The 25,705-nt window shown below is 43.3% G+C and overlaps 1 pseudogene; it reads left to right on the top strand.

Annotated features, from left to right (window-relative positions):
- The first annotated feature begins 455 nt into the window (after window positions 1-455).
- On the top strand, window positions 456-12,089 carry LOC115146784 (60 kDa lysophospholipase-like; annotated as a pseudogene).
- Window positions 12,090-25,705: the final 13,616 nt, after the last annotated feature.

Genomic DNA, 25,705 nt, shown 5'->3' with positions numbered 1-25,705 from the left:
AAATAAATCATTCTCTCTATTATTCTGGCATTTCACATTCTTAAAATAAAGTGATGATCTAACTGACCTAAGACAGGGATTACTAGGATTAAATGTCAGGAATGATGAAAAACTAAGTTTAAATATAGTTGGCTAAGGTGTATGTAAACTTCCGACTTGAAGTGTAAGACATTTCCCAATACATGAATGATTAGAACTATATTCCAAACAGCCTACTTTTCATGTTGATGTGATGCTCACATTTGCCACTAGGGTTGAGTACAATACAAGACATGTACATGATTTACTGGGAATGGTAAACCTGGGCTCCATTCGGTAGCCAAATGCTTTCATAGCCAAACGTTATTGAACGTTGCAGATAGAAATGCCACGAAAAGAGCTGACGTGAAACCTTGTTCTACATGTCAGAAAGAGCGTGTGTTCTACATGGCATATTTCTATCTGAACGCTCCAAAATGTTGCGTACTGCTACCCTCTTTTCAAAAGTAACACCACACTCAGATCTATGTAGGCTATTATTGGGCTCACCTTTCCTGAACTCTGACTGATTAGTTATGTTGCTCTGTACACTAATGGCAACACCTTCTCTCTCTGTCCCTCTCTCATCCACAGTGCTCTCACCCCCAGGCCCTAATGTGTTTGTGAAGGCCCTGCGAAAGCTTCCCAACCTCCATGATAAGCAGTATGCCCTGGACGACAGCACGAGTGGCCCACAGGAGAACACCCTTGTCCTGCCGTAAGTCACCCATACACTCCACCTCCCCCCCTTACTTTGTCTTTGCTGTTATTAATATATAGGCTAGAGTTAAATGTTGACATGGTTTACTTTATTGTACAGTCTTCGTACAATCATTCAAACTGAAAAGATTACTATCCATGTAACACATCATCACTATAGATTTAGAGTAATGAAACCTTGTGCTATTTGACTGACACACTTTAGATGGAGAGCTTGGAGTTTGATACAGATGATGATAAAATTAGAGTAGAGTAATAGTAGTTAGTCTGTAACTGGTGTTATAGAAATATGTGAAGGGGACCTCAACCTACCCATTCTACCGATACATACATTTTCAAGCCCTTACCATTTCTTTACACAGGAGATGAGTGTGTATTGCACATACTGGATTAGAATAACTTCTTAATTTGACTGTCACATTCAAACACAAGAGTGAAGCTCTGCTTCCTGTTTTTTAACCATTGACAGCTTTTATTTCATGGCTTTTTCAACCTATAAGGCATACAACGCTTTTTCAAAGGCTCTTTGAATAGCAACATATTCTAGTGCACAGCATATCATGCCCCAACATCTGTTCACTATGACGCCTCCATAGCAGTAGGCCTACAGGATATACAATGCTTGTTGGGGGATATCATACACACGTTTCTATTCCCTGCATGCCTGGGAACATTTCACTCTAAAACTGTCTGTTGTTTTGACAGGATGCCGACAGACCTCGCTGATGAACTATCAAAAAGGTCCTGAAATACTGGTAGCATACTGTGTGCCTGCGCTATGCTGTGTGGTTTGAATCCTCTGTATCCGTCCCGCCTGGTGTCAAAGTGCCTGGCAGGAACAGTTTGCTGCTGTTGTCTGTGTGGACCTGTCAGGGAGTGATCATTGGAGCACAGACCTGCAGCACAACTTTCAGTAGCGGTGTTCACACCTGCCTGACATTCTACCCTTATTTCCTCTCTTCAGATACCTCGCCTCACTCCCGCTGGAGGGAGCTACTCCCATTGGTTCATGTCTAGCTAAAACCAGTGCAGAACAGTCAAGTTCTCATAACACTTATGTAATGTTGCAGTAGCAACCCCAGGAGTTTTGCTGCTGCCAGAGAGAGAGAATAGGCCTGCGAGGGGTTGCTGGTACCACGCTGACAGAGAGCGAGAATAATCTGTGTTGAGCGTGTTTGATTTCTGTAGTCTGGTTCTCAGTGCGTGTGTTCAGGAGCAGCGAGAGGGCCCTCTGCTGAATATGGTCCTGGCAGGTCGGATTCAAGGGGTGTTGGCTTCAAGGGGTGTTGGCTATCGCCCCTCCACCTCAATCTCACTCAGAGCAGCTCAGGACCACAGATATAGAGACTGGAGGGGGCAGAGTGGGTCTGGGTTATAGGGGACAGATAAGAGAATTACAGAAGCGTGCTATTTTAATGCTGTTTGCGTGAAGGGGGGATGGTGGCACTGTGCCTGCTTGGATCATGGTAATATTTGTTTGGAGGACTGCCATGTTACCTCCATAGCCTTCTACTCTTCATCGCTTCAACAGTCTCACAGGAGATTCATAGGACGTATGGATTCAGATTCCGTCCCACAGACAAATGTCTCATTATGTTTTCAGTGTAATTTCAGCAGTTGATTCAATAATCCTCTTTCCTCCTTGCTTCTGTAAGGTTAATTTTCAGTATTACGATCATTATGTTCCTTTTTGTGGCTTCAAGTTAATGTTGATTAACACATACTAGCTGTCACCAAACATTGCTATTAAATGTCCCTAATGCCTGAGTTATTTATTTTTTATATTATGCTTTGCAGTGAGCATGTGCAGTGGACTTGAAATAACATTGACAAAGATAATGTCAATAAATCCTAACATTGCTTAAATGTTTTACATTGTGTGGAGTAGGAAATTAGTCTATTGATTTATTAAAGAGCTGAGTGAAAAGCAGCAGTGAGATTCTTTGGGTGAAGCCTTCACCCCAACCTCCCATTTGCCTCTGTCACCACCCTGGTCCTCATCAGCAGGCCAGGCCACAGGGCAGCATCCTACCCAACCCTCTATATGCTAATACACATTTCCCTGCCACACCGTCGGCTATACCAGGAGATAAATGCATAATTGGTGATTTGAATATTGTTTCCAGCAGCCCAATCACTAAGATTATGAACAACATATGTTTGAGGATTGTGTCTGGAGCCAGGGATAATTAGGGTAGTGTCTTTAGGCCTTTGGTTAGGTGCTGAGGGTAAGCTTGCTTTTTGCCCTGCTGTTCTATTGAACCCCCAATAAGGGGATGGTTTGCACCCTCCGCCCTCCAGTGTCTTGTCCCGTGTCTTAAAAAGGGAGATTGAGGGGAAAATCTTTGCACAGCTGCTTAGTCCAGGCATAATCTCTTAATAAAGCGCAAGTAGGAGAATACTGGACGCCAACGTTACCTCCATCTAGAGGACATATTAATATGCATGGGAGGCCAACGTTACCTCCATCTAGAGGACATATTAATATGCATGGGAGACCAGGATGAGCTGCCCCTGTCTAATTAGAACATGGGGTCTCGCTCTCGAACACACCCCTTTTCAACCCCCCTCCATACTCCCAAAAGGCACCCCTTACCCCTCAGAACACAGGCAAATTAGTAACTCCTCATACAGCATCGTAGACTTCCCAGGGAGTCGCCCCCTCCCTCATCATGCCCATAATTCACACCCAGTGCTTAGGAACTGGTTTGTGCACCCTGCTGCTGAAACAGAAGGCCCAACCAAAGACTGTCTCGCTTCATGACGTAGGCTAGGCTTGTTTCACTTTTCCTTTCTTTATCTTCTGCCGTTTCCTCATGTAAACAGAACCGGCTCCATGTCTTAATGAGTTTGTAAAGTAAACAGAATAACCAAGTCAAAAAAGAGGGGTGTCTCTACACCCCTAAAGGGATTTCCTTATTTTATGTAATAGCCACATTTGCTTAACCTGGATTGTTTGTGTGTCTATGTAAACTGTCTGCTCTGTTGATGCACAGAGCTTCTTTGGGTGTTTTCTGTAGATTTGGTTATTATAGGATGATTATGACTCAACTTGTCTTTTCCCAGGCTGTGCAAACAAAATAAGAGGATAGTGTACACTGTTTTAGAGTACAGCCCCTTGCTGGACTCTTGCAATATGACCACAGATGACTGGGCTACAATTGGGAAGGACATTGAGGTACTTGGTGTGGTCATTTTATTTATCTTGCACTTCACACTAACATTAACCATAACCCTGACTTTTACCATTTACATAAGCAGAGGCATTATAATGCAATAAAACAACAATCTTAAGTCATCCACTGAAGTAAAAGTCAGTTGTCCCTTTCCTTTTATGTAAATGTACTGTACAGCTTTTGTATTAAATACAGTACTTATTTCAAGTAGCCTGTGGCAAGATGTAGGCTACACATGTTGACCTTGGAACCTTGGGTTCAAGTCTGATCCTGTTCTCTTTGTCTCTTGGTTCCAGAAACACTATGAGAAGTATGACGGTTTTGTCATTCTCCACGGCACGGACACCATGGCCTACACAGCATCCGCTCTGTCCTTCATGTGTGAGAATCTGGGGAAGCCTGTCATCCTCACCGGCTCCCAGGTGCAGCTGCCATCCATACAGCTAAACTGCTTCATAAAGATAAGATAACAGAAGGGTGAAATGTTGTTTTATGACCTCTTTCAGGTGCCGATCTATGAGATGAGGAACGATGGAAGAGACAACCTGTTGGGGGCGCTGCTGATCGCTGGTCAGTTTGTCATTCCTGAGGTGAGTAGAGGAGGGAGGGACACTTCTTGGAGCAGCACTCACACACACCTGACTGCATGTCACCTGCACTTGTTTTTGAATGCAATGTTGTTGAATCATCTTGGCCAAATATCACCCTATTCCCAGTTGCACATTTTTAGATGAGAACTATATCACTTCTCTCTAAATTGAATGTGTGTTCATACTATTGTCCAAGCTGTTGACATGTGTCTAGCTTTTTAGCCTGCTATGGTATTAAGGTGATACGACTGGCTATGTCCTCCCTGATTAATAAAGGTGTGAGGATGAACTTTGTTGGCAGACAATAGGCACCAAAAGCCTTAAACCACTTGTCTAACAAGACTGTTCAGTAAAGCATGAAGGTGTCACAATACAGGACCTGAAACTGCCAGATGAGACTTCAGAGTTGTCAAAGCGTGTTTATCTTCAAGAGAATAACAAAATGTACACACTCTCCGGGGCCTTTATATAATGCTGTATCTAGACAATGTGCTACTATCGATAAAGATGGAATGATACATTTTAAATGAAGATATGCGGAAAATGTGATTGTAATTGTGTTTTATCAATTGGTTTGTCATATGCTCTGTTACATCAATAGCACAAAATGGCTGTGACTGTTGAAGGGTGCATACAAAGTGTACAAAACATTAAGAAGACGCTTTTTCCATGACAAACTCACCAGGTGAATCCATGTGACAGTTATGATCCCTTATTGATGTCAATCATTGTAGATGAAGGGGGGGGAGACGGGTTACAGAAGGATTTAAGCCTGGAGACAATTGAGACAGATTGTATATGTGTGCCATTCTGAGGGTGAATGGGCAAGACAAAATATTGAAGTGCCTTTGAACGAGGTATGGTAGTAGGTGCCAGGCACAACAGTTTGTGTCAAGAACTGCAACGCTCCTGGATTTTATAAGCTCAACAGTTTCCCAAGAATGGTCCACCACCTAAAGGACATCCAGCCAACATGACATAACTGTCGGAAGTATTGGCGTCAACATGGGCCAGCATCCCTGTGGAACCTTGTTGTGTACACTCAGTGTATAAACTATAACAGTAGTACAGGGGTAGACAACCCTGTTCCTGGAGTGCCGCAGGTCAAATCAAAAACAGACCAGGCCAGGGTTAGAGGGGAAGAGAAGCTGAATGGCAGGACAATGGTCCTCAGGCTCTTGTCAAGGTATCTGTACATTGAAATTGACATTTACATTTTGTCATTGTATTCATTGTCCATAGCTGCCCATACCATAACCCCACCTCCACAATGGGGTACTCTGTCCACAACTTTGAAATCAACAAACTGCTCGCCCACACAACGCCATACACGTGGTCTGAGGTTTTGGAGGCCAGATGGACATACTGCCAAATTCTAAAAAAAAATGACAGATGCCTTATTTATTTCAATTTTATTTAATCAGGTAGGCTAGTTGAGAACAACATGTTCTCATTTGCAACTGCGACCTGGCCAAGAAAAAGCATAGCATTTCTCTTATGGTAGAGAAATGAACATTCAATTCTCTGGCAACAGCTGTGTAGGATAGAAATGCTCACTAACAGGGATGGAAACAAATTTGTGCACAAAATTTGAGAGAAATAAGCTTTCTGTGTATATGGAACATTTCTGGGATATTTGATTTCAGCTCATGAAACATGGGACTAACACTTTACATGTTGCATTTTATATTTTGGTTCAGTGTATATGCTTAATAATGATGTCTTAGGAGGTTTAATTCATTCTCATCTGCGTCTCTAGGTTTGTCTGTATTTCCACAACAAGCTGTACCGGGGCAACCGTGTGACCAAGGTGGATTCTGGGAGTTTCAATGCCTTCAATTCTCCTAACCTGGCTCCTCTGGCCAATGCTGAAGTGGATATTAAAAGTAATCAAGTGGTGTAATACTGGATCTGTCCTGTGTTAATATCTTTGACGTGGCCGAGGGATTGATGTTTTCCCTGAACTCTTTCCCTCTCCCCTGCAGTTAACTGGGACACGGTGTGGAGAGCAAACACAACCTCGCCGTTCAGAGTGAGCACTCAGATGAACCGTAACGTGGGTCTGCTGAGACTCTTCCCAGGCATCACTGCGATGACCGTAAGAGGCTTCCCAGGGTGGGGGTGAGAAGGGGTGGATAGTGGCTCTGCCCTGTTTCTGTTGCCCATTCAACCACATTATTACGGCCTTCCTACTTCTGATGTACGGTAATAGTGAAAGTAACACCCTATTGTAGAAAGACTAAATCACAACTGTATTCCTACTTCTGATGTACGGTAATAGTGAAAGTAATACCCTATTGTAGAAAGACTAAATCACAACTGTATTCCTACTTCTGATGTACGGCAATAGTGAAAGTAATACCCAATTGTAGAATGACTAAATCAGAACAGCCATTTGGGGCCATATTTATCTAAAACTCTTCATTGTAGCTCTGTTGTGGTGAATCCTCTCATGGAGGTCATACTGTGTTTTCTGACGAGCCAGCATCGTGTGGGCGTTCCAAGTGGTCTGCATACAGCCGGGAGCTGCTTTGGGGCTGCCGGCTGCGTTTAGTCCAGTGAAAAATGAGATTGGGTTATGGGGCATGTCCAATTACCCACTAAAGATGAGGGGATTAGAAACAGACACTTAAACACTTAGATATGCCTCCCTCGCTACAGATTGAGGGGAGGATGGTTTTACTGTCTCAATCTGGTCCCTCTGCCGACGCTGGCCATGATGCTTTTTTTAAATGTATGTTATTATCTGCTTCTTTGATTATGCATCAGTGTCTCCTCTGCCTTCCATGGTCTCTGCCAGCATGGGGTTTATTTGGGGTTCTGTGTTGCACACATTTTTGGCTAGCTAGCTGCTTTATCTGAAATCTAATGGAAGATAACTTGCTATGATTCCCTCCCTCCACAAGTTAGGTCTAAGGATCATTGCCAAGTGAAATGATGCTGTCTCTGAACACCTTGAAGTTAATGGTTCCCCGTGCCTGGCCGTTTGATCCATCTCCTCTCCAGATACCAGAGCTGGTGTTCTTAAAGAGCGATCCTGGAGCCAGTGAATCACCCTGGGGGGCATATGCACCAGATGGGCTGGAGGGGGGCTGGGCCTGTTGTTAAACCCGATCCTAGCTCCGTACACTACTTCTTTGTCCACAAGCCAGACTGAGATGGCCGCTCATCCCGCTGTCTGTGTCTGTGTGTGTGCAGGTGAAGTCCTTCCTGCAGGCGCCCATGGAGGCAATCGTCCTGGAGACGTATGGTTGTGGAAACGCCCCTGATAACTGTCCTGACCTGCTTGAGGAGTTCCGGAATGCCACAGAGAGGGGCGTGATCATGGTCAACTGCACCCAGTGTCTGAGGGGTTCTGTCACCACATCGTACACCACTGGAAAGGTACACCAGAACCATGTGTTCAGTGGGAGTGGGAGAGTGCACATGATGTGGATGGATGTGTGTTAACATGTCGTCCTGATCCCCTCAGGCCTTGAGTGACGCAGGACTGGTGGCAGGCTGTGACATGACTTCTGAGGCTGCCCTGTGCAAGCTGTCCTACGTGCTGGCCAGGATGGACCTCAGCATAGAGAACAAAAGAAAGGTAGGAGTCCCAGTCAAAACACACTCATTACCTCACTACACTTTGTAGGCCCCTTATAGAAAATCTTTTTGAAGTGAATGTCAACAAATCAAATCAAATTGATTGATATAGCCCTTCGTACATCAGCTGATATCTCAAAGTGCTGTACCGAAACCCAGCCTAAAACTCCAAACAGCAAGCAATGCAGGTGTAGAAGCACGGTGGCTAGGAACTCCCTAGAAAGGCCAAAACCTAGGAAGAAACCCTAGAGAGGAACCAGGCTATGTGGGATGGCCAGTCCTCTTCTGGCTGTGCCGGGTGGAGATTATAACAGAACATGGCCAAGATGTTCAAATGTTCATAAATGACTAGCATGGTCAAATAATAATAATCACAGGCAGAACAGTTGAAACTGGAGCAGCAGCACGGCCAGGTGGACTGGGGACAGCAAGGAGTCATCATGTCAGGTAGTCCTGAGGCATGGTCCTAGGGCTCAGGTCCTCCGAGAGAGAGAAAGAAAGAAAGAGAGAATTAGAGAGAACATACTTAAATTCACACAGGACACCGGATAGGACAGGAGAGGTACTCCAGATATAACAAACTGACCCTAGCCCCACGACACATAAACTACATTAGGCTGAACTTTAGAGTGACATCTGTGTTAGTCCTATTTTAACAAGAAGGTAACGGCAATAGATGGCAGAGATGATTCACATGTGGATAAAGGTCAGTGACACGATGGTGTAATCCTTGATCATGCTTGTCTGTGTTGACTGTGTTTGTGTGTTATCGGTCCTTTGTTGTCTCTGTTGTACCTGTCCAGATGCTGAGTCAGAACCTGCGGGGAGAGATGATCGCTGACCTGCAGGGGGCCAAGCTCACTCTGAGCGATGACCTGGATGAAGTCTCTGAGCATCAGCTGTGAGGTGAGGCCACCGCACAGCCAGCCACATGGTCACATCACTGAGTCTGCAGGGTTATTTTCCACCTGACATGTTTTCATCGGGCTCTGGCTTATCTGATAGGACGGAGCTCCCATTGTAATTTTTTTTTTTTTATATAAATATTTAAAAAATCTCTCAAGTCATTGCAATGCCCAGCGGTAGTTTTTTACAAAGTGTTAAATCCAGCTTCATAGTGTATTTTTATAGGTGTCACAACACGTTACATACAGCATTCCTCCACTGATTGTCAGTCTTTGTATTGACATGACAGCTGATGGTTTTTCTGCTGATATTTCCAGGAGCTAGAAGCTGCCCGGGATGCTCTGACACCCACCTTAGCTTGTGCCGCTTCTAAGATAGGAGACTTGGAGGCCTTGGATGCCATAAAGGAGATGGTGAGGAACATTTACAGAAATATAACATGTCTTACTCTCATCACATCCCTGTATTTATAGATTTGACCAAGTTGTTATGTTTATCAGATTAGCAATATAAACTCAGCAAAATAAATAATTGTCCCTTTTTAAGGACCCTGTCTTTCAAAGAGAATTAGTACAAATCCAAATAACTAAACAGATCTTCATTGTAAAGGGTTTAAACACTGTTTTCCATGCTTGTTCAATGAACCATAAACAATTAATGAACACGCACCTGTGGAACGGTCGTGATAACTTTGGACACTAAAGAGGCCTTTCTACTGACTCCAAAAGAAAGATGCCCAGGGTCCCTGCTCATCTGAGTGAACGTGCCTTAGGCATGCTGCAAGGAGGCATGAGGACTGCAGATGTGGCCAGGGCAATAAATTGCAATGTCTGTACTGTGAGACGCCTAAGACAGCGCTACAAGGAGTCAGGATGGACAGCTGATCGTCCTCGCAGTGGCAGACCACATGTAGCAACATCTGCACAGGATTGGTACATCCGAACGTCACACCTGCGGGACAGGTACAGGATGGCAACAACTGCCCAAGTTACACCAGGAAGGCACAATCCCTCCATCAGTGTTCAGACTGTCCGCAATAGGCTGAGAGAGGCTGGACTGAAGGCTTGTAGGCCTATTGTAAGGCAGGTCCTCACCAGACATCACCAGTAACAACGTTGCCTATGGGCACAAACCCACCGTTGCTGGACCAGACAGGACTGGCAAAAAGAGCTCTTCGCTGACGAGTCGCAGTTGTCTCACCAGGGGTGATGGTCGGATTCGCATTTATCGTCGAAGGAATGAGCGTTACACCGAGGCCTGTACTCAGGAGTGAGATCGATTTGGAGGTGGAGGATCTGTCATGGTCTGGGGCAGTGTGTCACAGCATGTCTGTGGAACTTGTTCAGTTTACATCAGTTGTTGCATCTTATGTTCATACAAATATTAACACATGTTAAGTTTGCTGAAAATGAACGCAGTTGACAGTGAGAGGACGTTTCTTTATTTACGACGATCCATGCTTATGAATGAGTGGTGTGCCATGAAGAATCCAAGAGGTAGCCTATACATTGGATTTGAAAGTAAAACCATGTAGGCTTCAGAATAGGGACGTAGTTTCTACTTCACCATGTGCTCTAATAACATGTTTGTTTGCTTACTTCCAGCGTCAGTTTGATGAAAATTATGTAAATATTGTGGTTGTGTGATTTCCCCATGATGATTATGAGATAATGCTGAGGTAAGTCTAGAATGGCCACAGCTAGCTCTTTGGGTTCTCCTGTGCTTGGTGGTCGTACCTGTGTCTCCTCTCATCGTATGGTGATGTGTTGCATCTGAATATGACCTACATGAGTACCACTCGTCGTAGCCTGGCTTGAAAAGGTGGTTTCCAAAATGGCTGCGTGGTTTGGATTAGACAGTGATGCAAAACTTTGCAGTTGTAGTCTGTCTGGCTTTTGTGATTTGTTCCTGTGATGGCCTCTAAGCTGTGTTGTCTGGTATGATGACCGCCTGGAGAGAAGTTTACTCTGATATGCATTGTTGATTGGTAGCAGAGATTGCAAAAAAAGCCTTCATTTGATGTCATTACTGCTGCTCTTTATATTGAACAGCACTGCTTGAAATTCAGCTCTTAAACCGTTTTCCCCTTGTGCGTTTCAGAATGAAGAATACATTGAGTTCTCAGCCTGTCCAAAAGAATCCTGAAGACAAAGATCCTCAACTCTTTTACCTCTCCATCCATCCCCATCACTCTCCCTCTCTCTTTCCATTTCACTCTCTTACACTGGACATTTGCACAAGCTTGCAGATGAACAGATTGGTTTGGATGACTCTAAATACATTTAGTCATACAAACCATTTACAATTGATATATTTGCTATAATCTCATCTATAGTTGTAAAAGCACTAGTAGCACAACATTGGATGTCAAGCCATATGGATGCTCTGTGCCTAGAACGGGCAGCACTATATCTGTTTGCTTTGTATGTACCACAGTATGATGCATGTGGAGCAATTCACTCGGTTTGCATTAAGAGTATTATCAGTGATCATTGGAAGCACAGGGTAGAATGCTGTACTTTATGCTAGGCACTTGATGGGTAGAATGCTGTACTTTATGCTAGGCACTTGATGGGTAGAATGCTGTACTTTATGCTAGGCACTTGATGGGTAGAATGCTGTACTTTATGCTAGGCACTTGATGGGTAGAATGCTGTACTTTATGCTAGGCACTTGATGGGTAGAATGCTGTACTTTATGCTAGGCACTTGATGGGTAGAATGCTGTACTTTATGCTAGGCACTTGATGGGTAGAATGCTGTTGATGTGCTTTATGAAATGCTTAGTATAGAGTGATATTTATTCTAAAAGGAAATAGTCTCACTTAGACTGCATGAACAATACATATTTTTTTCCACCTCCTGAAAGCACAGATAACTGCAGTGTTTCCCGTTTGAAAAACAGGACAATCTGTCCATCTTTTCTGCTTCCTTGTTTCCCTACTCTAACAGCCCAGACAGAGACCAATGTCATATAGCTGGACATCACTTCAGCTGTTATCCAATAACTGTTACTCAGTGCTACGCTCCTCTACTTGCTATGTTCATGGTCAATTAACTATTTGATTCAATTAAAATTTCAATAAAATTATCATTAGTAGGTGTCAATCCATGTCATGGTTTTGTCATACATATTTGAGATTTGCTGAAATCAACTTAATAAAAAACAATTGACAAGAGCAACTTCATAGAAACAACCCACTCATCAACAATAGAGGATTTGCAATAACCTGCATTTACCTCCCAGTGGGGAAGTACAGGGGGTATGAATGGGTGTGTGTGTGTGTGTGGGGGGGGGGGTGTTCATAAAAAAGGCATTAAAATGTCCAAAATCTTTTCAGCCACATGTCAATGGTGCCACACCACATCAATACAGTTCAAAACAACAAACTTGCAAGAAACCTCCCTTTAACTAAAATGTCAACCCAAATACGTCTGGCAGGGCAACAATAGTCCAGCGACACTGAACATCAAAAGGAAGCGCAGAGGGGGGCGAGAGAGTAGAGGGGGTCTTAGTTGTTGACTTGACGCTTGCGGTTGCATTGTCTGTCCATCTGATGGTTTGTTTGTCAAAGCTTCGCAACAATGTTGCTACTAATCCATGTGATCAATAACCGGTGCGGTCCCAAAAGATAACAACCCCGACCAAGAGCGGTAACACCGGCGATCGAGTTAAACACTTTACAAACCACGCTCGCTGAAAATAAACAATATATTTATGCAGCATTGCACACACTATCAAACTGGCGCGCCAACCGAGAGCTCTCCCCAGAGAGCCGGAAAAGCTATATTTATTTCCTCCTTCCTGACTGCGGATGCGCTCTTAAACAGGCAGCGCACCGTGAAGGCTCCATTGCAGGATTTCGCCACAATGAATCTGAAGCACAGGTTTTTGGACAACAGGATTTTGTTCCCTGTTCGTTTCCTCTGTCACAAGTTTATCAGCTCAGTATCGTCAGCTGCCTTCACTAATTCAGAGAGAATAATTTTAAATCCTACATGCTGTTGCCAAGTTTAATTAAATGCATTGGTCCACTTACTATATGTATGCATATACAATACCAGTCAAACGTTTGGACACACCTACTCATTCAAGGGCTTTTCTTTCCTATTTTCTACATTGTAGAATAATAGTGAAGACATCAAACTATGAAATAACACATATGGAATCATGTAGTAACCAAAAAAAAAAGTGTTAAACAAATACAAATATAGTTTATGTTTGAGATTCTTCAAAGTAACTAGGCAAGTCAGCTAAGAACAAATGTACAATGACTGCCTACCAGGGAACAGTGGGTTAACTGCCTTGTTCAGAAGCAGAAAACATATTTTTACCTTGTCAGCTTTGGGATTTGATGCAGTAACCTTTTGATTACTGGCCCAATGCGCTAACCACTAGGCTACCTGCTGCCTCACTTGATGATAACTTTGCACACGCTTGGCTTTCTCTCAACCAGCTTCACCTGGAATGCTTTTTCAACAGTCTTGAAGGTGTTCTCACATATGCTGAGCACTTGTTGGCTGCAGTCATCACAAACCATCTCAATTGGGTTGAGGTCAGGTGATTGTGGAAGCCAGGTCATCTGATGCAGCACTTCATCACTCTCCTTCTAGGTCAAATAGCCCTTACACAACCTGGAGGTGTATTGGGTCATTGTCCTGTTGAAAAACAAATGATAGTCCCACTAAGAGCAAACCGGATGGGATGGTGTTACGCTGTTGAATGCTGTGGTAGCCATGCTGGTCAAGTGTGCTTTGAATTCGAAATAAATCACAGACAGTGTCACCAACAAAGCACACCCACACCATCACACCTCTTCTATGCTTCAGTGTGGGAACCACACATGCGGAGATCATCTGTTGACCTACTCTGCGTCTCACAAAGACATGGTGGTTGGAACCAAAAATCTCAAATTTGGATTAATCAAACCAAAGAATAGATTGCCACCAGTCTAATGTCCATTGCTTGTGTTTCTTAGTCCAAGCAAGTCTCTTCTTCTTATTGGTGTCCTTTAGTAGCGTTTTTTTGTTGTTGCAGCAATTCAACCATGAAGGCCTGATTCACACAGTCTCCTCTGAACAGTTGATGTTGAGATGTGTCTGTTTCTTGAACTCTGAAGCATTTATTTGGGCTGCAATTTCTGAGGCTGGTAACTCTAATGAACTTATCAAAATGAAATCAAATACAACAGTGAAATGCTTACTGCTTAATCAACCCAAGACACCCAAAAGTATGCTGCCTAGTGTTTGCCTATATTATGTTGCCATCCATGCAGTATTTAATCTAGCTGTATTAGTTCATTAGACTATGTACTTTAATAGGCTACATTTGTGTATACCCATCAGATAAATATTTAGCAACGACTATCATTCTTTGTTTGGTACAGAGTTGATACTTCAGAACATTTCCAGCAATGTGCAGAGAGTGAGTGACTACACTTGGCATCGTCATCAGGGCGGCTGTATGTTGTACAGCACAGGTTGCAGGTGGAACCCAGCTCAGCCAGTCAGACCTGCATGGCCTTCGTTCCTCACTGAAGTCACAGCATAGGCATGGATGGCTCAGATGAAACCTCCACTAACAGTAAGATAACTTTTGTAAAAAATATGCCTATTTAGCTTAGGGCCTTCTACAGTAGCCTATGAAAATCTGTCAAGGCAAGACACTTAAGTCTAATTGCTCTTGTAAGTGGCCCTGACTAAAATGTAAGAAATGTATTTTCAAACTGCTCTAAAAATACAAAGTACTGGTGGTGTAATTGGCTGTAAACTGAACAAAAATCTTTGTCTGTTGCAGACAGTGCTCTATGCCAGTTTGGATTGCGTGTGGCCACCGGCAGAAGTGTCTTCTGTAATTTGGTCTCTATGGTGGAGTGGTTCTTAACAGTTCTTCCTAAATTGTGAAATGTTTAGGACCACTTGATCAGGTGGACAAATTCTTCCAAGGCAATAGATGGAGTAGCCTACACTGAGAATCATGAATCCTTACCTGGTAAAATAACGGTAAAATAAAAAATGTAAGTTGACTGAGAACACATTCTCATTCACAGCAACGACCTGAGGAATAGTATATAGCCTAGACTGATTAGATTATTAATTAAGAAGAGTGGATTAGACTGATTTCACACTATGGCTTTAGTATAGCTTAATAAAAATGTGCCATAAGTTGAGAAACTTGTTTTATTTTTACAACATATTAGCTTACATTTGTACACCAATGTTCTCTCTCTCATTGCCAAAGCAAGTGAAAGAAATTGAACAAAAAACTATTTGAAAATTTACAGTTAACATTTCACTAAAAAAGGTTTAAAAAAGCTAGACATTTCAAGTATTCTATTATCAGCTATGTACAGTGTTTTAGCAATGTGCAACTAGTTGTATGAAAAGTGGGGGAAGATAAACAGATAAATATAACATTTAACATTTAAGTCATTTAGCAGACATATAGGTGGTATTTACAATGTCGTTTGTGCTCCACTGGTTGACCTTTTCTCACGACAAGGGGCCACAAATTTGCTGTGATTGCACATTGTGGTATTTCCCCTATCAGATATGGGAGTTTATCATCAATGTTGGATTTATTTTCAAATTCTTTGTGGGTCTGTGCAAGGGTGCCACCAGGGATTTTGGGCTCCATGAAAAGATATCACATTGAGCCCCACCACCACCACAGGCCACACCAACCCTGCGCAATTGCTGTAACCACACACCTCCAGAACCCAATCGACCCATTCGAAGTGTAACGGTTTTGACTTGAGGTTGTTTGTTTGTTTGTTAGGGGTGCCAGGTAGGTTGTGCCTACCAGAGAAAATATTGATTTCTCCTTTTGGTTTGGGAGGGAATGAGTCCCGTCCGTCAAGTTAACACCAATACAAAGGACTCATGTAAAAGTTAGGATGGACATAGACTTCATAAATCCATTGGAAATAACTTCAAAACAACTATTATTTTATTTTTCTTCAATTAAAACACATTGTATTTTAGATGGTGTTGTTTTTACTCTTTAATTCATGATTACCTTTTTATTGTCCTGGAGAAACAATCCTTCATGTGTTTTAATTATTTGATTTACAGTGCTAGTGATATACTCGTGTAAGGATTCTCTTTGTTCATTTTCCTAAGACGCTGTATTACCAACATAAATGATCACACACACAAAGTAATAATATAACAAATAATGAGCTCTGGTTCCTCCAGAAAAGTCCTCTACTTCGGGCCTAAAAGAGTCCAGCACAGTAAATGAGTTCAGTGAACTCAAGTGACCTTAGTCACACAATGTTTGTACATTCATAAAGTGTAGCGTAAACCCAGTCTCAATCATACAATCAAAATATCAACAATTTTTCCACACAACCATAAATAATATCACATCTCAATAAGTCTTAAATCATCACGGTAGTCATTCTAAAACAAATGAAAATACCGTATGCAAAATAGTTGCAGTCAATCGGTCAGTCAGACAATCCAATCCGCCAACAGACCTTCTCCTGTCTTATCCGGTGTCCTGTGTGAATTTAAGTATGCTCTCTCTAATTCTCTCTTTCTTTCTCTCTCTTGGAGGACCTGAGGACTACCTGGCATGATGACTCCTTGCTGTCCCCAGTACACCTGGCCGTGCTGCTGCTCCAGTTCCAACTGTTCTGCCTGCAGCTATGGAACCCTGATCTGTTCACCGGACATGCTACCTGTCCCAGACCTGCTGTTTTCAACTCTCTAGAGACAGCAGGAGCGGTAGAGATAGTCTTAATGATTGGCTATGAAAAGCCAACTGACATTTACTCCTGAGGTGCTGACTTGTTGCACCCTCGACAACTACTGTAATTACTATTATTTGACCATGATGATCATCTATGAACGTTTGAACATCTTTGCCATGTTCTGTTATATACTCCACCCGGCACAGCCAGAAGAGGACTGGCCACCCCTCATAGCCTGGTTCCTCTCTAGGTTTCGTCCCAGATTTGGGCCATTCTAGGGAGTTTTTCCTAGCCACCGTGCTTCTACACCTGCATTGCTTGCTGTTTGGGGTTTTAGGCTGGGTTTCTGAACAGCACTTTGAGATATCCGCTGATGTAAGAAGGGCTATACAAACACATTTGATTTGATCTCCAGCAGAGAAAGGCCACAGAGAACAACTAAGATGTGTAGTCTAAAGGAAGCGATGAGTGGATCCGATCATGGTTAAACTTGAGACTAGGCTACAAAGCACACTTTTTAATACAACAAAACGAACGGGGTAAAGACGCTTCGGAACTGATACCCTGACTACACAGCTCGCGTTGTGTGCCCGAGCGTTGAAATCTATATGATTAAATTATTGCACCCACACTGCTGGCGCTCGCGCCAACTAGCGTCTGCGTTGCCAATGGCTAAAATAGAAGTCAGTTCTATTTATAACGCAGATCGCGCTGCAAGTCCTGCCTCTCCCATCTCCTCATTGGTTTATAGAATCAGGTACCCACGTGCCATCTCCTCATTTGTTATACTCATGTGGGTGACTGAAAGACGAACGAGGTCAGTGGCGGTAATGCACCTAATTTATGAAAGTTGCCAATCGCAATATAAAGTCAAGAGAAGAAAAAGCCTGGAAGGAAGAGAGATTACTAGAAATTATTCGGTTGACCTTTTTATGTGGGGATTAATTGTTGGAGTAGAGGACCTTGTGAACTTCAGGAAAAATAACAACTCAATGTTTATATCCCAGGACAAATGAGCTAGCTACAGCAAGCTAGCTAAATAGGACACATTAGCCAGCAAGTGCAAGCTAGCTAGCTAAATTGCCAAAAATGTTTAATGCCTTTCGACCGGGCCCCAAATTAATGTAATAGGTTCAGTTTTTATATTTTTATATTTTAACCTGCGTGTCGTGATCGCGTTTGGTGTGGGGGGACAAAATAAATGTATGCACGATAGCGCACGCGCGCAGCCAGTTTGGGTTCTGTGTGAGACTTGAACACATCTTCATTCGTGTCTCTATCACAACCCCACTTTTGCGCAGCTGACGCTGGCTATTTAATTGGGAATTAAAGAGAAAGCGCCCTATTGGAAGGAGAAGCACTGAGACGGTTCAGAAAAATTCAGGGCCGTCACAACGCGATTGGGTCTTTCTCACACGCTTACAAGTCAGACACATCCGGGACGCAACTATGCGTGTCCTTATCCAATTCCGAGGTGCATACTGAAGATATTGGAAAAACTGTCCACATTTACTTTTCGTCAGCCAACAAGATGAGTAGGCCTAAGCAAAAGCACTAGCCTATGTCAATCTAATATCCTCCATTTGGGAAATTCTTATACAGGGACACTCAAACTAAATCTTAAATGAATCATCCTTATTTGTCAGGCACTGGAGAGGTTCCAACCAACTCAATGTACACGTCAATCAGGAGCTCTGCTTTGGCAGTCATCTTATATAAGGCTATGCACAGACAAGTTAAATATTTGCATGATTTAGCATAATTAATGAATCGTTACTGTTTTGTTTCATTCATGTGACCGACCAATACTGGTTCATAACATGTGACAGACCAATAACTAACGAGGCCAGCATCAGAGCTTGGAGAAACCTAATTACGGTGACTCAACGGTCATGTTGAATTTGACTGCCTTCATGATTCGTGACCGCTGGTGTGTCGGTAATACGGTCACCGCAACAGCCCTAGCTGTGGCTATAACTCCCCATACCAACACACCTTATTATAGAGCTGCTTTTGTCCTCTGGTTGGGTGTAGAGGTAATACATATTAAGTCCTTCTCCTCTGTAGATACTGGAGTCATGAGAGGCTGTGGGGTAATGACTTCAATTATAATGTCCCAGTCTTCCTGTGAAGTCTTTTTTATGCCTCTGCTCACGGCCACAAGCTGTTTATGGATGTGAAAACTCATCGTCTGAGACTGAAAGATGTTTGGAAGTGGTTCATTGTTATGCTAAACAATGCTTCTCTCTTTATTTTTGAGGAGAGAGGGGTGGGGGTGGGGGGGCAAGGAGGGGAGAAAATAAGCGAGTGACGTAGTTAAGTCCCAATTGACCTTCGCCATGCATTGAAAGTGTTCCATTATGGCTCGCCCCACAATTCCCATCGCTGTTAAATACAGGCCTCTTTTTGTTGTTGTTGCTTCTGCGTGAGTTTGCCCCAGGGTTTCTTCTCCTTTGTTGTTGTGTTGAGGGACGGTCTCATGCTTATCTTGGATTACAAACCCTCCAGCCTCCTCTGAATCCCCTCAACACCTAATGTCTTATGGGAACAGGGAGATACGGGACGGGAAAAAACTTTCCTCTGTATGTGTGGTCTAGTCTCTATGCGGGGTGGCCTAAATCATATCAGATCTCTATATATTGAAGTATCAGGTAAGTCCCCCCTCCGCCAACAGACATATACTATCTGTCACGATTGTTATAATGAATGGACCAAGATGCAGCGTGGTATGTTTCCATCCTCTTTATTTGGAAGAGAAACTCAAAGACAAAAACAATAAAGTGTAAAATGAAACGTGAAGCTCAAAAGTAGTGCTCGCAGGCAACTAACTATACCTAGACAAGATCCCACAAAACACAAAGGGGAAATGGCTGCCTAAATATGATCCCCAATCAGAGACAACTATAAACAGCTGCCTCTGATTGGGAACCATACCAGGCCAACATAGAAATATAAATCACCTAGATGACCCACACTAGTCACACCCCGACCTAACCAACATAGAGAGCTTTTTATCCTCTGTGGTCAGGGCATGACACTATCCCACCTGCCAGTCCTTCTCCATGGGAACTGAGTCATCCCCTCTGTTACCTGTGTGGTCCTCTCCAGGTGTGGAAGGGTTGGAGGGTGGGATGGGGGTTGCCCCTTCCTTCTCCTATTATGCACATGTTGATGGCTAAATAGGGCCCTAATTTTAAGGTGGTAAACAGTCAAGGCATGGTGCTCTTATTGTGCTTGCCTCATGAAATCCATTTCTTCAGCTGCAGGAGAAAGGGTTCCATTGACCTGTTGGGCCTGTGCTGCCAACCTGGAGGCTCTGGACTTGATGTGGTGGTGGATGGATGGCTTTTACAGATTTCCTTTGGTGGAAGAGGGCCAGGTGATGTGTGGTGGAAAGATTGCTGTACTAGGGTGTTGGTGCCCCTGGCATCAGAGCTACAGATTTCTGCTGTAACTGTCATGTGAGAGTGGAGGCAGTTTATGTGCGGGCTTTCCCCTGTCATGCCTGGATCAGAATGGGTCAGATCAGCTTGGCAGTGGAGGACAGTAGTCAGTCCCTCTCACCCACATGGGGGGAGGGGGCGGGGGGGGGGGGGGGGTGCTTGTTGGATGACAGTTCACATCCTGTCATGTTTCCATCCTTATTATTGTAAATGAGATATGGAAAATTGATGAAAGTATTTTTGTTAATTAAGACATGAATGGGATTTTAGGAGCCATAAGAGAATCTATCTCCTATAAATTGTGCATAGTAAGTAGCCACGCACTTAAGTGAGATCAGAGAGCATGTCAGCCTGACGGAACCTCCCTTTTGAATGAACTGTATAAAATGATGGGTAACAAATTAACATGAGACCAGGAAAGAAGGGGAGTTGCAGCCCACGTCTAAAGTGGTTAAAACTTGAATCACAAAGACGAGAAAGCGTGGTGCAGTCGCTACACATTGGAAATGTTTGGAACTTTGAACCTCAACATGAGGTGAAGGAAATACACTCACCTCCCAGACTAGACCAGAACATCGCCAGGCTGCAGCTGCATGTGTAGAGTGGTTCAAACTCTGACCATCAACACGAGGTGGAGAGTGGAGAAAACTCCCCTCTCAGACAATCACTGATACGGCTGATTAGCTGTCTTGAGTCAAAAATTTAGGAATGCGAATCTAAGTGGGACCATCCTACTACTCTTCAAATCATCCTACTGAACTACTCTTCTCAAATCACTGTGGTATGCTACTCTCATCACCAATGGGAACCATCGACACAACTGGCTAACCACTTCCGAGGAGCATCTTCCAGTGTGAACAACAATAGAAGACGGGAAAGGGGAGACCCCTTTCGGATAATCAGAGCCATACAAGCATGCCGCTGAAAGGCCAACAACCTTCCTAAGGAGGTCTGGTTCCGACAGAGATAAACGACGAACGAAGGCATTCAAACATAAAAATATTCATGATTTCTTACTTCAAACAGGTGGTTGTTCGTGTGCAAAGTATATGATTACTGTGAGAATAGTTTAAAGAATGTATCAATGATAAGTGTCCCTTTTTCTCCCCAACTCTTCATTTTCTGTGTAGCAAGCCGCCATATGTTGTCAGTCCGCTAGGGACCTTTTTCTCATGTATTAAGTGTGTATATTATCCTGTTTTATTATTTAGTTAGCTAGTAAATAAATGATTTAACCAATTTGTGTAGTACTGAATCATAAGCAAGGCTGGGGTTTTTGCAGATCCAAGAAGGTTATGACTGTTCAGAATGATGATATGATAAGAGTTAATGATGAATACATTGACTGTTTTTTTGATGTGATAGGTAAAGACCTTTAGAGTTTAATTTGCAAGATGGTAACTCTTTAGACAACCGCTCACGTGGTGCCCCAAATCCTAATGAGTTAATTGTTACATGATTAATTTAAATCGGGTAACAATTAAACATAGTTAGTTGATTAAATAAGAGTCATCAGATTAATGAAAGTAAAGTCACGACACCCCCCTACTTGCCCTATACTCCTGCCGTTCCGTTTTTGTGATGAGGACGTAAGCCTGCCCCCTAGACAATCCCCCCCCTCTGCTTCCTGTAGATGTCAGAGTCTAGGTGATGTGGGTAAGGCGGAGTCAGGTGCAGGACACAGTAATAATAGTAACTTTACTCAAAAATATTCTTCCAACAAGGAGAACGAAAATCCAGAATCACATAAACGAGACAACTGACAACAATAAACACGCACAAAACCATGATGGCTCCAGAGGGTTAAATAGGGAAATAATTCAAACGTAATGGGAACCAGGTGTGTACAATACAGACAAAACAAATGGAACTAAAATGTAGATCGATGGAGGCTAGAAAGCCGGTGACGTTGACCTCCGATCGCCGCCCAAACAAGGAGAGGCACCAACTTTGGCGGAAGTCGTGACAGTAGACTTATTTTTCAAGTACAGTAGCAGTAACAACCAACAGATAAATTCAAGGAAGACAGTTTGGGTTTAATGAGTGTGCTATGCTGAATCCCTAGGCAGGGACTGGCTTGGGAGACTTCACTAGGAAATACAAAGACACAGTGAACTGCTTCAGAGGTGGCTTTTGTGTTATCCTGTTTGTCTTTCAAAGAACCCTATCAGGTCAGTCTAACGTTGTTATGACTCATTGGGGAACTTGAAGAGCTCCTGTTCTCACTAGTGTCTCTATATTCTGGGCCACTGGCTCAGTGTCAACCTGAAGGAGCTCAGAGTAGCAGCAGCCAGCATACACTACAGCTGGACTGGGAGGGAGACGGCTGCTGCTGTGCTGTGAGGTGTTGTCGAGGGAAACGCAGGGTCAGCATTAGAACATTGAAGGTGACAGATTATTTTCTTTATGGTCTGCTGCAGCTTGCACAACCAGTGACAGACAGTCTTTTTTCACTCTTGCCGACTTTAAGTACCTGTTTCATTTTCAGAGGAGCCGTTCCCGTGTCACCAACATCTTTTGTTTTAATATTTATAGCTGGCATGTGCTTTGTCTGACATCACCCATTCCACTCTACCTCACTTAATACAGCCAATCACGTAATACCTACTAATCTTAATACAATATGTCAAGTCTCAACTTAGAGTAATACTAAAGCTTAACTCTGTCATGATGGAGTTTTGTCCTTGAGGTAAGACCCTGCTCTAAACTAAAATACAGTGACTTGGACACACATTAACTAGACATTGTTAGACAGAAGAGCATTACAGAAGAACGGGCGTTGCTGAAGTGGAGACACTGAGGTTCTGCAGAATTGATTCTCACCCCCAATCATTCAACTGGTTAATGTACAGTATTTGATTCATATCATTAAAAACTAACAAGACTCTTCAATGGTAAATGGCAGACAGTTTGGATGACTACAGCAGACATTACACTATATTTCATGTGGCTGGACATGAAGGCAATGTAAGGTATAATCGGGGGAAAGATGGTCACTTAAAGGCTAACCTCATGTTCAAAGCACTAATTACCCCTCTTCCGTAATCAGAGGATCTGTCAACATTCAACATGCCTATAGAAAGACAATACCTGTACACCTGGCTCAGATCCACCTGCACACAATGAACAATACCCCCCTCCTACACTCCTTCAGATGGTTTCTGCCCTGAAAGGGTTACTCAATATTTTGGCCGTGCCATGTGATGGATTGGGAGGAGGAAGGTTTGTTTTGTCTGCACTGTCAGCCATCTCATGAAAAGTTAAGGAGCTGTCGGTGACCACAATGGGCCATTGGGTTTCTAAAGGCCCTAAAGCCCAGCGGTATTGTGACCCAGAAGGGCTTTAATTCCTCAGCGATGACCAGGCAGCAGCATCTGAAACCCCTGGTCTAGACATGCTGACAGTTACTTGATATGGTGGTTGAAATGAGTATCCTCCCTCCCTATCTCTATCACCCAAACCTTGAAAGAGAAAAAAGGGCTCAGGGAAGGAAAACCATTGTTTGTTAGGTATACAAGCTGGTGTATCGACACTCTGCTTTCAAAGCTTGCATCCCTGAAGCTCCTTGTCAAGCAAAGTTTATAGTTGATGATGGACACTGTACAAACAATGTCCTTTAGAAACATTCCTTCATGTTTCACTTCTACTTTGTTTGTATTCTCACTGTCTTCAATTTAAGAGCATTGTAAGTTAACCAATATATTCATTGGTTGAAATTGTTTTGATTCCAGTCGCTTCCATTGTGTATGTTTAGAAATGTGTGTGTGTGTGTGTGTGTACTGTATGTCTTTGTTTTTTGTACAGCCAGTGCCAGGGCCAGTGTGAGTTTATGCAGGGTTGTTCTGATGGCTAGAAGAGATAAGTAGGTATTGTGTTATGACTGCAACAAGGGTACAGGTCAGTCAAACAATCACCATAGCCTACACCCCCCCCCCCATAGGTACATATAGTATATACTAAAACATAAGAATATGAATACAGAGTGGACTTCACAAACTGCAAAGATTACCCAGAACGATTAACAGAGAAAGCCTTGCAGCGGTTTAAGGGTTTGCAGACTTGGATTAATCTGAGCAGTTGGAGGTAGAGGTCATTGGCAGGCAGACCTCACTTCTCTCTTAACCTCTGACCTCTGCCCTCTGGCCACAGAGAAACCAGGTTTACTGCCCCAGGGCAGTGTTTGTAGCTAGGTGGAGGAATGAAGCATGCATTTTGGAGTGGTGAATTAAGTGTTTTATTGTTGTTTGCAGACAATGACTGAACAGTTTACAAGTCCTAGTCTATCTCTTGGAGCACCAATAGTGGTGGGTAGGTTGTCTATTATCTGCCAGTTTTGTTAAACTGTTTAAACCTCTGTGTGGATGCATGTGAGAGGGATACTCTCTGTGTTCTGATGCTGGCTGACCTCATGACCTGTGGGCTGTTTGGATCTTGCTGGTTCCAGCTAGGCTCTTGTTTGGTGTCTGGCTGACCTGTAGATGACAAAATTATGTGTTTCCATTTCCTGAAGGGTTCCATCGTTTGGATCATGGCCATGTGTCTGTGTCTTATATCTGCAAACGTCAAGGTTGCCCAAGTAGGCTGTCTGACAACAGCCCTATTCCAAATCATGTTAGTCTCAACACCGGCAGAATGGTCCAAGGACAATCTCAGGTCGGGTTGTGGTTCCTCAGTGTCACTCCTCCCATCCACAGATGTGGCCATCTGGGCCCTGGTAGACCCCATTCTCCAGCTCCCTGTCTGTGCACTGTGGAGGGCAGGAAGAGTGGAGCTGCCGGGAGTCTTTGCTCTAGACCTCTGAGATGAGGGACAGCAGCCAGGCCCCAGTCTCCCCAGTGTCCTGTAGTACTGTCTCTGCTGCTGCTCGATCCCCCTCATACAGTATCTATGCTCCAAATCCAGGCGACGGAGCAGGCCCTTATGTTGTTGGACTTGGTACCTGTGTAGTCCATGCTTCGTGGCAGTCAGCGGCTTCTGCATTTAGTTGTCAGTGGCTTCTGTAGTATCACCGTGTGGGGGAACGGATTGCAAAACAATGGTAGTTCAATAATTAGCTATACCAGTGAAGTAACTGTGTATTTCCTGTGGTATCACCATTATATTAACATGTGATAATTGCTTCGTAATGGAGTTGAGCATTTTGTTGTTTATATTATTACAACAATGTAAAAAGGAATGGCCCTTACTCTTGTGTAATAACAAAGGTCTTGATCAATACATCTTTCTCATTTTAAAGGAATGTAAAATCATACTATGGATAGACACCTCATAAAAATATCCTTGTTCAAACTAACTTATTCATTTTACTCATCAAAGGATGTTTCAGAGTAAGTCAAATAAATTGCACTAACCTGAGAATGAAATCAGCATCCCTTTGATGAATTTGATGAGACACATATCTGCTACTGTGTCATTTCCCCAAATCTCACAGGGAACTCAAGCGTAAAGTTGGTTGTGTTTTCTCTACTTTATAGGGAGTCTCTCTCTCTCTCTCTCTCTCTCTCTCTCTCTCTCTCTCTCTCTCTCTCTCTCTCTCTCTCTCTCTCTCTCTCTCTCTCTCTCTCTCTCTCT

Source organism: Oncorhynchus nerka, linkage group LG18 (genome assembly GCF_034236695.1).
Source record: "Oncorhynchus nerka isolate Pitt River linkage group LG18, Oner_Uvic_2.0, whole genome shotgun sequence".
NCBI classification, from domain to species: Eukaryota; Metazoa; Chordata; class Actinopteri; order Salmoniformes; family Salmonidae; genus Oncorhynchus; species Oncorhynchus nerka.
The sequence above is the reverse complement of the archived record's forward strand: the minus strand, read 5'-3'. Positions and strand labels throughout refer to the sequence as shown.